We start from the raw sequence: 14,982 nt of genomic DNA, 5'->3' as shown, positions 1-14,982 counted from the left end.
GCCCCAAGCGCCTGCTTGCTGCACTGGTGCCTGGAGCCAGACCTGGCTCCCAGCCAGTAGCTGCGGAGCTTCCTGCAACTGGGGTAGGTTCCCAGAGGTGGGTCTGACCAATCCCTGGGAGAAGCCCATGCATGGTAAGAGGAAGTCCCAGCCCAGCTAGGGAGGGCTGGAGCCTGATGCATGGTAGGAGCCCCCAGATGGGCACCCCCATCTCTGCCCCTCCCACGCTCTGAGCTCCCAGCCAGCTGCCACCGCTCTCCAGCTGCCCAGATCTGAAGGCAGCGCTGCTACCACCAGCAGCACAGAAGTAAGGGTGCCATTGTATAATATTGCCACTCTTACTTCTGCGCTGCTGCTTGCAGTCATGCTGCCTTCAGAGCTCTGGAGCTTCCTGCAGCTGGGGAAGGTTCCTGGAGGTGAGTCTGACCCAGCCCCGGGAGCAGCCCGTGCAAGGGAAGAGGAAGTTCTGTCCGTCCCCAGCCTGTCCAGGACTAGCAGTTGAAGCTCAGTGCACAGTAGGAGCCCCAATCCAGCCCCTCCCCTACAATAGCCAGATTTCATGGGGTAGATCAGATTTCATGGTCCATGATGGGTTTTTCATGGTCATGAATTTGATAGGGCCCTACTTATGGTTTGTGTTATACCAAGGCCCTCCAGCACAACTAAGTCAGCATCATCTCTTATTTTCAAAGGGTCTTAGTCCATGATCTTTAATGCTAGACATAAAATCCCCCTTCCCCTTTAAGTCTGGACTATCCTGAGGCCTCTTCTCCTTTTACTTCAGATTATTTTTGTATGTGGTACTGTGGACCTAAATTCCCTCTAAGCTGCGTGGCCACGCGGCCGCACAGCAGCCTATTAAGAGCTGTGCAGGTGCTCAGGGCTGTGGTGGGAGAGATGCCCCTCCCCCAGTTCCAGCCCTGCCACGGCCCTAAACCAGCCCAGACAGTACCGGGTTTATAATGGCAGCAGGCCCACGCTCAGCAGGGGTCCTGGTGGCCCAGCCCGTCCTCTCCTCTCCAATCCCTCTAGGCCCACCGGCCCAGGGCTTCTCTCCTCCCCACCCTCCACCCACTCACTCCTCTCTCCACCCTCGCCCTCTGTCACTGGCAGACAGGAGCCGCCAGCTGCCTGCCAGTGATGGGGGTGGGGAAGAGCCTGAAGCCACAGACTGTGACTGGCGGCCCAGACTCCAGACGACCTGCTGCGGTTGGGAGAGAGGTGCCCCTCCTCAAGCACCAGCCTGGCCTGGCCTGGACCTGCCACGGCCGGAGAGAGGCACTTCTCCCACGGCCCAGCCCCAGAGATGCCACAGGGGGAAGAGGCACCTCTCCCCACCCAGCCCAGGTGCTGCTGCAGGGAGAGAGAGCTGCGGGGAGTCCTCTCTCCCTGCTGTAGCCCTGGGGCAGCCTGCATCCCAAACCCCTAATCCTCAGCCCCACCCCAGATCCCACACCCCCAGCCGTGGTCCTCATCCCCCTGCACCCCAACCCTCTGTCCCAGCCTTGAGCCCCCTCCTACATGCCGAACCACATGAACCCCTGCCACATGATTTTTGTTATGTGCACCAATGTGGAGGTGATGTGTCATACATCACCTCCATACTGGTGCACATAACAAAATTCATTCCACACATGCATGGGACAAATTAGAAGGAACACTGCTGTGGAGTGTATTTTTGGGGCCAGATTCAACTCAGATTTATGCTGGATTTTGTCAACACAAATGCAGGTGTAGGGTCCCCAAGGTCAATGGCAAATCCACTGAGGAGGAGATTGCCATGGCAGAAAGTGGCCCCAACCTCCCCTCCTCCATTGCAACCCAAAGAGTGAGCAGTCTTGGTTGGGAAGGGGACATGTGCAAGGAACCTGAGGGATGCACAGAAATAGCTTCTGTAAGCAAAGATCCTTTGGAGCCCCTGGCTGGAATCAAAACTGCAGTGATGGGTGGAATTAATCCAGTGGGTAAATTCCTCCCAGGGCTGGGGGAGGAGGTACAGGTTGGTGCAGAGAGCTGTCATTTGCACCTTCCTAAGCCTGCTTCAGTGAATCTGCCCCTTGGTGTTTTACATATAATTAGAATATTATAATTGGATATATTTAAATATTATAATTAGAGGTAACTGTGATGATTAAAAAAATATTTGCTCACACCTTCTGCTAAGGAGTTTCATGTGTCTACACCAGCAGTTTGCAGCACTCTCAGCTTGTGTTGTTTTATTTATAAAGCTACAGTAGATCAGGAACAGGGGAACAGTTGGACTTTAGGCAGGAAGATGCCTTTGAATGGAAATCCATCCCCGGGTGTTTATCTGAGGCATCATTGCCTTCCCAAAGTAGTTATTTTGTTGCATCTCACCGTCACAACAAAGGGAAAGGGGTAAATCCAACCAGCGGGGTTTATCTCAGCAGAGACTTAGCACTTCCAAAGCCAGTGGAATATCTCCTGCATGCCAGGACCGTCTGCCTGCATCTGCTAAGTGCCCGGCAATGCAACAATCACACAGATATGCATCCGACGAAGTGGGTATTCACCCACGAAAGCTCATGCTCCAATACATCTGTTAGTCTATAAGGTGCCACAGAACTCTTTGCTGCTTTTACAGATATGTTAGAGATGGAAAAGGTCCCTGAGATTATCTAGCCTCAATCCCCCACGCCCAGCCAATGCAAGAGTTTTTCCCTACAATATATTCTACACTATACAGATGTGTTGTATTCTGCAAACATAATTGGGTGAAATTTAAACAACCAGCCACTATAGTTTTAGATACAGCGCTAGAGCAGCATAATAAATAGTAGGGAGGGCAGGGTATAGAGCAGGTATCTCAAACTCAAATCACCACAAGGGCCACATGAGGACTAGTGTATTGGTGCGAGGGCCGCATCACTGATACCTTTTCATACAAAGATACAAAAGCCCCCACCTCTTCCCCCACCCCCACCCCCACTCCACCCCACCCCTTCCATGAGGCCCCACCCCTGCCCCATCTCTTCCCACCCCTTCCCCACCCCCATTCCAACCCCTTCCCCAAATCCCCACCCCAGCCCCACCTCTTCTCTGCCTCCTCCCCTGAGCATGCCGTCCCCCTCCTCCCCCCTCCCTCCTGGAAAGTCCTAAGTGCCGCCGAACAGCTGTTTGACAGCAGGAAGCCCTGGGAGGTAGGCAGAGGAGTGGGGACGTGGCACACTCAGGGGGGCGAAGGCAGCAGGGTGAGGGGAGATATGGCAAGTCACAGGAAATAATTCCACAGGCCGTGTGTTTGAGACCCCTGGTATTTAGACACAGGTTGAAAATTGAGAAGGACTTTATGGCTTGCAATAAATCAGTGGCCATCCAGCTCTTCACATGTGTCATTATACGGTGCACTGCAACCCCTTTACTGGTTCAGCAGGGTTAGAACTCAAATCTTTCTGCTCCAAAAGCAAAGACCCCCCTAACATGTGAGATAAGAGAAAAGCTTCATAAACCATTCCATCTTTCAGCCTAGTAAATGCATAGTTGAGCAGTTCTGATCCTGTCCAGCAGAAGGCAATGATTAGACAGTCTACACAGTTGCCATTATGTTTCAGTGTGATTGACTAGGCAAGACATCATTAGCGAAAACCAGGCAATGTGAGTTAAAATCAAGAGCCTACAATACCATGTCTACACTTACATTAGGCTGTTGCTGTTGCCATAAGAAGAGGAAAATGATAATCTTGCTGGCTTCCTAGAGTCTGTTGGGCAAGATTTTGAAAGCAAATAGAGACGCTGATGTTTAAAAGGGAATTTTTCATGTTAAGGCTGAGGTCACTTCGCAGCAATGCAGCTGTCAGAGGCCAGTCTGCAGCAAAGCCAGTCTCCTGCCAAACTGAGCGCAGTTGGCCCTGATAGTAGTTGTCTGATTGACTGAGCCACCTGATAGGCTACGAGAGTCAGCAGGCTGATACTTAAGCTCAGTAGTAGCAACATTCTAGTGCAGGAGTAGGCAACCTATGGCACACATGCTGAAGGTGGCATGCGAGCTGATTTTCAGTGGCACTCACACTGCCCGGGTCCTGGCCACTGGTCCAGGGGGCTCTGCATTTTAATTTAATTTTAAATGAAGCTTCTTAAACATTTTTAAAACCTTATTTAATTTACATACAACAACAGTTTAGTTATATATTATAGACTTATAGAAAGAGACCTTCTAAAAAGGTTAAAATGTGTTATTGGCACGCGAAACCTTAAATCAGAGTGAATAAATGAAGACTCGGCACACCACTTTTGAAAGGTTGCCAACCCCTGTTCTAGTGGCTGCTCCCTGTGCTCCTTGCCTGTGGCTGCACTTGGTCCTGTCCCTTTCTGCAGTCCTGCTCCTGCCCCAGCACCCCACTCCATCCTAGCTTCTGAGTCCTGGCTCTAATCCTCGGCTACGACTCTTGACTGTGACTCTAGCTAATCCTTCAGCTTTGGCTTCTAGCGCCAACTCTTAGCTATGCCTTCTGACTATGACTTTGGCTTACTCTTGGGCTTAGGGTTTGGCTTCTGACTCCTGGCTCTGACCTTTGGCTTCACTCCAGCACCCTGGCCCAGCTGAATTCAGCTTTATCTGGTAGGCTGGACTGTTGCTCCAACCATTAGGCTAGCCTGCCTGTAACTCAGTCATTGAGAGTTTGAGCAGCCCAAAAGACTGAACAAGGGTAGGCAAGGGGCCGGATTGCCCTTCAGATGGATTCCATCAGGAGAGCCATGCAGGACATTGTGGGAATTCTGCAAACCCCACAGGCTCAGGTTATGGTCCTGCAGGTACAAATTGAAGTCCTACAGGCTCCAGCCATCCCACCTGTGTTTGCTGCCCCAGCTTCAAGGGAGCCAGAGATTCCAGTGCTGGATAAGTTTGGTGTGGACCTTGGAAAGTTCTGTAGTTTCATGAACCCGTGCCAGCTCCTGTTCATGCTATGGCCCCAATCATTCTGTGCTGACCAGACCTGAGTAGGACTTTGTATTAGTCTACTAAGTGTGTAGGCCCTGGCCTGGGCATCTCCTGTCCAAGAGACTTCTAGCCCCCAATGGGGTAATTTGAAGAGTTCATCTGAGCCATGGTGATTGTGTTTGACTATCCAAATTGGGTGGAGTCTTCCAAGAATGCGCTTCAGGGGCTGCGTCAGGGAAACAGGTCAGTCGCTAAGTTTGCCGCAGAGTTCCAGCGCCCAGCAGCAGACGCTGAATGGAACGCGGCAATGCAGTGCTACTGCTTCTGAAATGCCCTAAGCAAGGAAATCAAGGATGAGCTGGCATGGCTGGAGCTGCTGTCTGTCCTGGACGTGTTGGTCAAACTGTGTATCAGCATTGACAACTGCCTGACTGAACGCTGCCTGGGGAGACAGTCAAGTTCTTGGCATGTTCCACATTCTCATCACAGGAGCCCAGGCAGATCAGCCAGTTTGGCCTTGTCTCTCTGACATTGTGAAGGGCTGGTGTCATGCTTTAGGCTTATGCCTGTACTGTAGGGAATCTGGACACCATGTCATGGGATGCTCTCGTAAGTATCGGGCCATATTTTGACCAGAAAGACTCCATGTCTCAGCCTCAATAAGAGGGTCTGGACTGAGACTATATTCCCTGCCTTACTCCAGAATTTTAGCCCCCCTGTGTTTATTGGTACCTTGGCTATGGATGGACACCATGCTAGCACTCTCCAACTGCCACTATGGCTGCAGCATCCCACCATGGCAGAGGGTAGAGCTGAGGGCTCTCAGACTCAGGGCCTCCAACAATTTCATGGACTTAGACTTTGCCCAGATTCACAATATTCCATCTCAGCACAAGAGCAACCCTGGTTTGGTGGAGTCTCTTGATGGATTCTCCCCTCTCCTCCAGCCTGGTTACTCATTAAATGGCACCCTTGATGGTTACCATGCTCCAGAATACCAGGGAGGTTCTACAGTTTGGTCTGATCTGTACACCTCACTCCCCCGTCATCCTTAGCTCACCACCCGTGATCCAGTCGGCTGCTGGGATCCAGGAACAATATGCTTCACATCAAGACTTTGTTGTCAGCTTTGCCTCCCAAAACCATGTTCCTGACCAGAAATGCCCTGTGATCTGCACCATCTACCTGTGAATTCAGAGACCACAGGAGATACTCTGAGGGCAACTGCTGCTGTTCCTGTGACTCCTTCAGTAGCTTTTGGAATCCTGGAGAAATATTGGGATTATGCTAATGTTTTTGATAAAAAGAGAACTGATACTTTATCATGCTCCAGTCTTTCAGGGTGAATAAGGATGGTTCCTTGAGTCTCTGCATTGACTATTGAGCTTTGAACAAAGTGACAGTCTGAAATTGCTACCCCCTTCCACTTATTAAATTCTTTGAGTCCACTCAGCCAATATTTTTATTGTTGGAACTTTATGGGTCCTACAATCTGGTCTGAATCAGAGAGGGTGATGAGTGGAAGACTGTTTTCTTCACTTGATGTGGACATTTTGTATATCTAGTTATGCCTTTTGGATTTGTAATGCTGCAGTGACATTTCAGCATTTTGTCAACAATATCTTCTGGGACATATTGAACTGGTTTGTGGTTATTTATTTGGATGATATTCTTGTTTTTTCTGAAAACCAGACCCTGCACAAGCAACATGTATGCCATGTTCTCAACAGGTTCTGCCTAAACCATCTCTATGCTACACTGGAGAAATGTGAGTTGGACAAAGGCGCAGTTGAGTTCCTCAGGTATATCATTTCCCCCAAAGAGCTAACAATGGTCACCCAAAAGGTTTCTGCCATCTCTGAGTGGAATACCCTGAAGGATATAGGAGGTGATCAGTGGTTTCTCAGTTTTGCCAGTTTCTACATGCATTTTATCAAAGGATTCTCTCACTTAGTAATCCTGATAACTGTGCTTCTCCAAAAGGGGGTCCACTTCTTCTAGTCAGTAGATGCAAACTGTGCATCTGATCAGCTAAAGAATGTGTACACCCAGATCTTGCCAAGCTCTTCACCAGAGGCAGATGCTTCAAGCTTTGTTGTTGGAGCAATTCTGTCACAACATATGAGTCTTTGCAACCAACTCCATCCCTGAAACTTCTATTCAAGAAAACTAACCCCTGCTGAGAAGAATTATGATATCTGGGATAAGGAGTTACTTGCAATAAAAGTAGCATTCAAAGAGTGGAGACATGTACTAGAGGGAACTCAGTTCCCAGTCCAGGTTCTTACTGATCACAAGAATCTGGAATATCTCTGAACTGCTCGTAACCTTAACCAGCTAGTTGTTTTTCTTTGTGAGTTTTGACTTATCAGCTACTGTCCTGGATCACAGAATGGGAAGGCAGATGCCCTGTTGTGCAAGGACGAATACGCCAAGTCAGAGATGGATCCCTTAGCTACCATTTTATGCCCATCTAATTTTATTAGAGTGACACCACACAGATGTGATGCCCCTGCTTCCCCAAGACCTCCAGGCTACTAAGATCTGTCAGACCCTAAATGGTCCTAGTATTCTGTCCAGTTTGGGGTTTCATTTGAAGGAGGGTCTACTTTATCACAGAAGGTATCCTTTACATCCCAGAGGGCCAACCCTGACACAAGGTGTTAAAGATGGTTCCTGGGTATTCTTGGATTTCATCGTAGAGTTACCTCACTCCCAGGATTGCACTGTCATCCTTGTCCTCATTTAGCTCCTTACTAATACGGTGCACTTCATTTCCATTTGTTCTCTCCCAACCACCCAGCCATGCCACCCTTTTTCTACATTATATTTTTCGGCGCCATGGGATGTTGACTGGAATAGTCTCAGATGGAGGTCCACAATTCACTTCCCATTTTCAGTGCAAACTCTTGGGAATGGAACTGCTTACCTCCTCAGCCTATCACCCACAGAAAAAGGGGCTGACAGAACAGGTGGACCAGGCCCTCGAACAATACCTCCATTGTTTTCTCAATTCTTGTCAAGATGATTGAGTCACTTTCCTGCTATACACAGAGTTTGCATACAACAGCTGCACCCATGCATCCACCCGACATAGTCCATTCTATGCAAACTATGGTTTTCACCCTTGCTTTCATTCTGCCACACCTACAGCTTCCCCAGTCCCCACCGCAGCAGATCTAGTTGCCCATCTTCATTGGGTCCATCAAGAGCATACTGAACACCTGGAAGCTACCAAGCAGGTATACAAACATCATGCAGAGCAAAACCGCCAAGCCACACTGACTGTCTGGCTGACCTCCAAACATCTCAAATCCACCTGTCTCTCAGCCAAACTGGACCACCAGTTTGACCTATTTAAGATCACGGGACAAATAAACCCTGTAGCATTAGGCTCTAGTTGCCAGAATCCTTAAAGGTCCACTCAGTTTTTTATGTGTCTCTTCTCAAACCCTAGGTGGGAAATTCCTGTCCTGGCTGCTCTGCACCAACCCCACCTCCCACAGATGTCCTGGGCCAAGAGGAGTATGAGGTCCATGAGATCCTAGACTCCAAACAAGTTTGAGGCAAATCCTATTATCTGGTGGATTGGGAGGGTTATGGATCAGAAGAGTGATCATGGGAGCTGGTAGAAAACATCCAGGCTCGAGAACTCATGTGTCTTTGACCAGAAATACCCTCTGAAACCAGATCCCATGGCCTCTAGGAGGGACTCTTGAAGGAGGATACTGTCAGGGGCCTGCAGCTGAGCCATTCTCCTGACAACCTAATGAGTGTAGCTGGCCCTGATAGAAGCTGTCTGACTGAGCCACCTGATTGGCAGTAGGAGTCAGCAGGATGATACTTAAGGTCATTAGTAGCAGCAGCACTCCAGTAGCTGCTCAATGTGCTCCTTGTCTGCAGCTGCCCTTGGTCCTGTCTCTCTCTCAGGGCTGTCCAGAGGATTCAGGGGGCCTAGGGCAAAGCAATTTTGGGGGCCCTTTCCATAAAAAAGTTGCAATACTATAGAATACTATATTCTCGTGGGGGCCCCTGTGCGGCCCGGGGCAAATTGCCACACTTGTCCCCCACCCCCGTTCCCCCGGGGCGGCCCTGCTCTCGCTAGCCCTGCCCTAATTCCAGCTAGTACCTGCTTCTGCCTCAGCACCCCACTCCACCCTAACTCTGATCCTCGGCTATGCCTTCTGACTGTGACTCCGGCTTACCATTTGGCTTAGGCGTTGGCTTCTGACTCTTGGCTCTGACCTTTGACTTCAGTCCAGGACTCTCCCCAGCTGGATTCAGCTCTAAATAGTAGGCTGGACTGTTGCTCCAACCATTAGGCTAGACTGCCCATGACTTGGTTGCTGACAGCAGCCTCCTCACCTCCAGCACTTTCTGCCTTGGGGATGCTGCATCTAGATATTAACACTGAGCTGAATCTGGCTTCAAAACAGCCATCTACAAAAACTATCTGGAATAGGACAAAAATCTCAGCACATTCCAAACGTTGAGGTAGATTCTGAGCCATGCCTCTCAGGAGCCATACCTCAGGAGGTGCAGCAAGTACTTATACACCTCCTTAATTCTGGGCTAGGCTGAGGGCCTGCCTGGGACATAGCATCAATTAGAGTAGCCCCAGACCCTGTTAACATCTCTGGCTAGCTGCACCTTCCATTTCAGTGATCAGTGCTTGTGGTATTCCAAAGCTACCTTTGGGAAGTTATAGACTTACAACCAGCAAGAAGGGGCACCAGATCAGCCAGCATGTGGGACATGGATATACCCCAGAAGAATATGATTTTCCTTTCATGTCACCCCACTAATTGATGAAGGTTCTGAGTTCACTTTCCCATTATCCAGCCCTGAACAATAGCAGCAGCATCAGAACCAGCTGCTTCCTCATCTCCACTCCAGGAAGGATGCTGTAGGGACACTGAATGAGACAGCCCAAGGCTCCTACCCTGCACCATTCTTCACCATCCTCAGAGTGAGTTTGCCATAAATATAATGAGGTAGAAGGCCTGGCCAAGGGAGGAGGCCCCATGCTTTGAAGTAACAAATTTAGCTGGATTCAAACTGGCAACCTAGGTATGAAAGCCTCCAGAGTCTGCTAGCAATTCCCTGCACCATCCAGACCTCCTCTTTGTAATGATTCTTCTTGTATGAAGAGAGCTGTTAGGAGTCCACAGACAACTCAGCCAAAATCCGGCAGACAGAAGAGCTGTCATAGCCCCACTTTCAGAGCTTAGCTGCAGCAGGTTTTTCTACACAAGGAAATTAACCTCTTGCTGACCATGGACTGCCTCAGTAGATGTAACTAAACAGTATTTAATCCTGTTTATGCTGGCAATTAAACTGTGTTCAGCACCAGTTCTGCTGTACCACTATCAATAGCAGGTAAATTTCCCAGTGTAAACAAGACTTAGGAAAAGGTACTGCAAGCAGTGAGACAGGATGGAACTGCTATTTAGGGAGCCTGGCAACTCTTTTTCACAGCTTATGCATGTTAAAAATTGCCTTCATAAAAAAGAAAGCTGGGGAGATGAGTGTCTTATTTCTCACTAGATAGTATTGTTGGTGAAACCTGCTGATAAGAACGGAGGTTTAATATGGTGTCATTCATCTCAAAGCACTGGACAAACCGTGTACATACACCACTGAAAAGCAGCCATCTAGGGTTGCCAGGCATCTGGTGTTTGGCCTGGTCGAAAAGGGACACTGGCGGTTCCAGTCAGCACCACTGACTGGGCCACTAAAAGTTGGGTCAGCAGTGCAGTGGGGCTAAGGCAGGCTCCCTGCCTGCCTTGGTGCCGCGTGGTTCCCAGAAGCAGCCAATGGGAGCTGCGGGGGCGGCATCTGCGGGCAGGGGCGGCTCTAGGATTTGTGCCGCCCCAGGCAGGGCGGCACGCCTCAGGGGGCGCTTTGGCGGTCGCCGGTCCCGCGGCTCCCGTGGACCTCCTGCAGATGTGCCTGCGGAGGGTCCGCTGGTCCCGCGGCTCCGGTGGATCTCCCGCAGGCACGCCTGCGGATGCTCCACCGAAGCCGCGGGACCAGCGGACCCTCCGCAGGCACGTCTGCAGGAGGCCCACCGGAGCCGCGGGACCAGCGGACCCTCCGCAGGCATGCCTGCGGGAGGTCCACCGCAGCTGCCTGCCACCCTCCCGTGGGATGCCGCCCTAAGCGCGCGCTTGGCGCGCTGGGGTCTGGAGCCGGTCCTGTCTGCGGGAGTGGGCAGTGTGCAGAGCCCCTGGTCCCTCCACCTAGGAGCGGGACATGCAGGCTGCTTCTGGGAGTTGCCTGAGGTAAGCGCTGCCAGGCCAGATCCCGTACCCTGAACCCCCACCTGGAACCTGCAACGTCTCCTACACCCCGACCCCATGCCCCAGCCCTCTCCTACACCCCAAACCCCTTATCCCCGGCCACACCCCAAAGCCTGCACCCCCAGCTGGAGCCTTCACACCTTTCCACAGCCAACCCCCTGCCCCAGCCTTGTGAAACTGAGTGAGGATGGAGGAGAGAGAGCAACGGAGGGAGAGGGGATGGAGTGAGCAGAAGGCGGGGCCTTAGAGAAGGGCCGGGGCCTCAGGGTAATGGCAGGGTAAGGGCATTCAGTTGTGTGATTAGAAAGTTGGCAACCCTACAACCATCTCTAGTGTGGAGAACCACCACCAGCCAGTACGCAGCATCCCAGAAGAGGAAGGGAAAATTTTAATTGAGGCTGGCAGACCAATCCCCTATTCTTCCAATCAGTGGAATATATTATTGTCACCGACACAGACCAGACAAGGTCAGAGAATCAAAAGTCTCATCTAAAACACAGCATAACTCCGTTCGAAGGAATGAGTTATTTGCGCTGGACTTTGACCCTGTAGCTTCTAGGAATGTTGATAGTCCCTATGCACTGCTTAGCCCACTCTCCTGGTATAAAGCCTGCACCTGGTGGAAAAGTAGGTTGGTGGGACACCTATGTTTGAGGAAGGATACAGTCCAGCATTTAGTCCTAAAGCCTAGGGTGTGGCAGGCCTTTAGAGTTCCTGCTCTGTCAGAGACTTCCTGTCTGACCACGGGCAAGTCACTTACCCACTCTGTGCCTCAGTTTCCCATTGTAAAATGTCACTTCTATACCTCACAAGGGATGCTATAAAGATTATAAAGTGCTCACATATTACAGGAATGGGGGCTGTATAAGCTTGACCTTAGATGGATCAAACAACCAGAGTGACATTCACACCTAGGCAGAGGACCAATGCAAGGCCTATGTATTATTTAAATCTTACTCATGCCCTCAAAAGACTTTACATATGCTAGCCCTTCTGATGGCCCTCTGCACAGGGGTGGCTTTCACCCCACAGTAAGCAGTGACATTTCAGAAACTGAGCTGAATCCAGAGACCAGACCACCAACTGGAGCTCTGGATTCATAGCCTCACTGCCTACGGCTGAATTTCTGAGACAGCAACCAGACCAGATATAGATAAAGGCATCTCTAATGATGATTGCCTTTACTTTCCCTCACAACTGGCAATCTGTGCTCTGCTTGTGCTTAGTTGGTGTCTTGAGACTGCATCTATTAATGAGTCAATCTGAAATGCATCCTGAAAGGCACCAGCACTCAGGGCCGGCTCTAGGCACCAGCGCTCCAAGCATGTGCTTGGGACGGCACTTTCCAAGGGGCGGCACTCTGGCTCCCTTTTCTTTTTTTTTGTTGTTGCTTGGGACGCAAAAAGCCAGGAGCCGGTCCTGAGCGGCGGTGAGCTGCGGTGGTGAGGGGTACAGGGAGGGCTTCAGGAAGTAACCCAGGGCGGGGGGCAGAGGAACTGCTCCCCCTCAGCTCACCTCCACTCCACTGCCGCCTGCTCCCCTGAGCACGCCGCTGCTCCGCTTCTCCCCGCTACCTCCCAGGCTTGCAGCGCGAATCAGCTGTTTTGTGGCAAGCCAGGGAGGGAGCGGGGAGAAGTGGAGCGGCAGCGGCACGCTCAGGGGAGCGGGCGGAACGGAGGTGAGCTGCAGCGGTGGGGGGCGCAGGGAGGGCTGCAAGAAATAACCCGGGGGGGGGCAGAAGAACCACTCCCCCCCCCCGCTCACCTCCGACTCCTCCCCCGAGTGCACTGCCACTCCGCTTCTCCCCCCTCCCTGCTAGGCAAGCCTGGGAGGGAGGGGTAGGAGGGGAAATGCAGTGCGCCTGGGGGAGGAGGTGGGGCCAGGAATTTGGGAAAGGGGTTGGAATGGGGAGGGAAGGGGCAGAGTTGGGGTGGGGCCAGGGGGGCGCAGGAAAATGTTTTTGCCTGGGGCAGCAAAAAACTTGGAGCCGGCCCTGCCAGCACTGAAACACCAGTTCCTGATCTGCTTATCGTTCCTTAGAGAAGATGAGTGGTTAGCTAGTTACTGTTCAGATGTGTGGCTGCTATACTGGCATGGAATGAACACGGCCAGACAGAGTGCAGGGATGTGCTGCTGTTAAACTTTGGATGGTAGCATCTGGTAAAGGCAAGTCCCAGAACTCTGACTACTGCCTTGGAAATATATCAGTCATGTGGGTGCCCACAACCAACATGGCTGCTCCAGATCTCTCATTTCACCCAGCTGACAAAACAAGGGAAAACTTCTAGAGCCAAAGTCAGCCTTGGCATGGGCAGGAACAGTTTTGATTGACTTCATTTGGAGTTGGGGATGCTCAGCACCTCCAAAAATCAGGGCAAAAATCTCAGGTGGGCACCCAAAATCAGTGGTCCCATAGGAAAATGGACAAGTCACTATGACTAAGTCTGTGTGTCTGTCATAGAAGTCACAGATTCCATGACTTTCCTGTGACCTCTGTGACTTCTGCAGCGGCCGGGCAGCCCCTGAGCTGGCAGCAGCAGTTTGGGTGGGTGGGAGGGGGCTGGGGCAGGAAGTTGGGGTGTGGGGCAGCATTTACCTCGGGGGGGGCTCCCCAGCTCCCTCTGGCATGTCTCTGCAGCTCCTAGGTGGAGGAGCCAGGGGGCTCTGCGCACTGCTCGCATCTTCAGGCACCACCTCCACAGCTCCCATTGGCTGTGGTTCCCGGCCAATGGGAGCTGCGGAGCTGGTGCTTGTGGCTGGACCAGCATGTGGAGCCCACCTTGTTGCCCCTCCCTCCAGGGACATGCTGGTTGGAGCCGGGTAGGGAGCCTGCCCGCCCCTCCCCCTTACCACAGTGGTCCTGGGCTGCCTTCCCAGAGCACCCCCAACCCCAGTTTTAGTTAGATGTATATAGTAAAAGTCATATACAGGTCACAGGCTGTGAATTTTTGTTTATTGCCCATGAATTTTACTAAAAATACCTGTGACTAAAATGTAGCCTTAACTATGACCAACAAGGTCAGACACCAAGTGGCCCAAATAGGATTAGACCTCAGAATGTCTGGTTCCCCAAGGAGTTTGACACAGTACAGAAGCTTTAATAAGAAGCCTGGTAGGTGACTGGATCACAATCTCCAAGTCCCTACATGTGGAGAAGTAGAGGACTCTTTAATCTAACCGACAAAGACGTGACAAGAACCGGTGGCTGGAAGCTGAACCTAGACGAATTCAGACTGGTAACAACTGACCTACAGATGTGGTGGTTTCTCTATCATTTGAGTCTTTGGATCAAATAGGAGGTCCTAATAGATCTGGTCCAGCCCAACCAGAAGTTTTAGGCTAGTTGCAGGATCTATCTGCTGAAATTCTCTAGCCTATGTTGTGTAACAGGGCAGACTAGAAGAAGAAGTGAGCTGCAGCTCACGAAAGCTCATGCTAAAATAAATGTGTTAGTCTTTAAGGTGCCACAAGTACTCCTGTTGCATCCGAAGAAGTGAGCTGCAGCTCACGAAAGCTCATGCTAAAATAAATTTGTTAGTCTTTAAGGTGCCACAAGTACTCCTGTTTTTTTTGTAGATCATAATAGTCTCTTCTGGCTTTCAAATCTATGACTCTCTGATATGATTGCTTCCTGTTGTAGGCATGAAAACTGGATCCTGGAGTAGCCTTTGGCCTCAGAATTTTTTGGTCCAGAATACAGTTATTAATAAGTTAATCCAACACAGCTTTATGTTTTTACTTATTATTGCAATGAGCTTTCATCCTGTCACCTCAGGTGCT

This window comes from Mauremys reevesii, linkage group 4 (assembly GCF_016161935.1).
Source record: "Mauremys reevesii isolate NIE-2019 linkage group 4, ASM1616193v1, whole genome shotgun sequence".
In the NCBI taxonomy this organism is placed as follows: domain Eukaryota; kingdom Metazoa; phylum Chordata; order Testudines; family Geoemydidae; genus Mauremys; species Mauremys reevesii.
The sequence above is the reverse complement of the archived record's forward strand: the minus strand, read 5'-3'. Positions refer to the sequence as shown.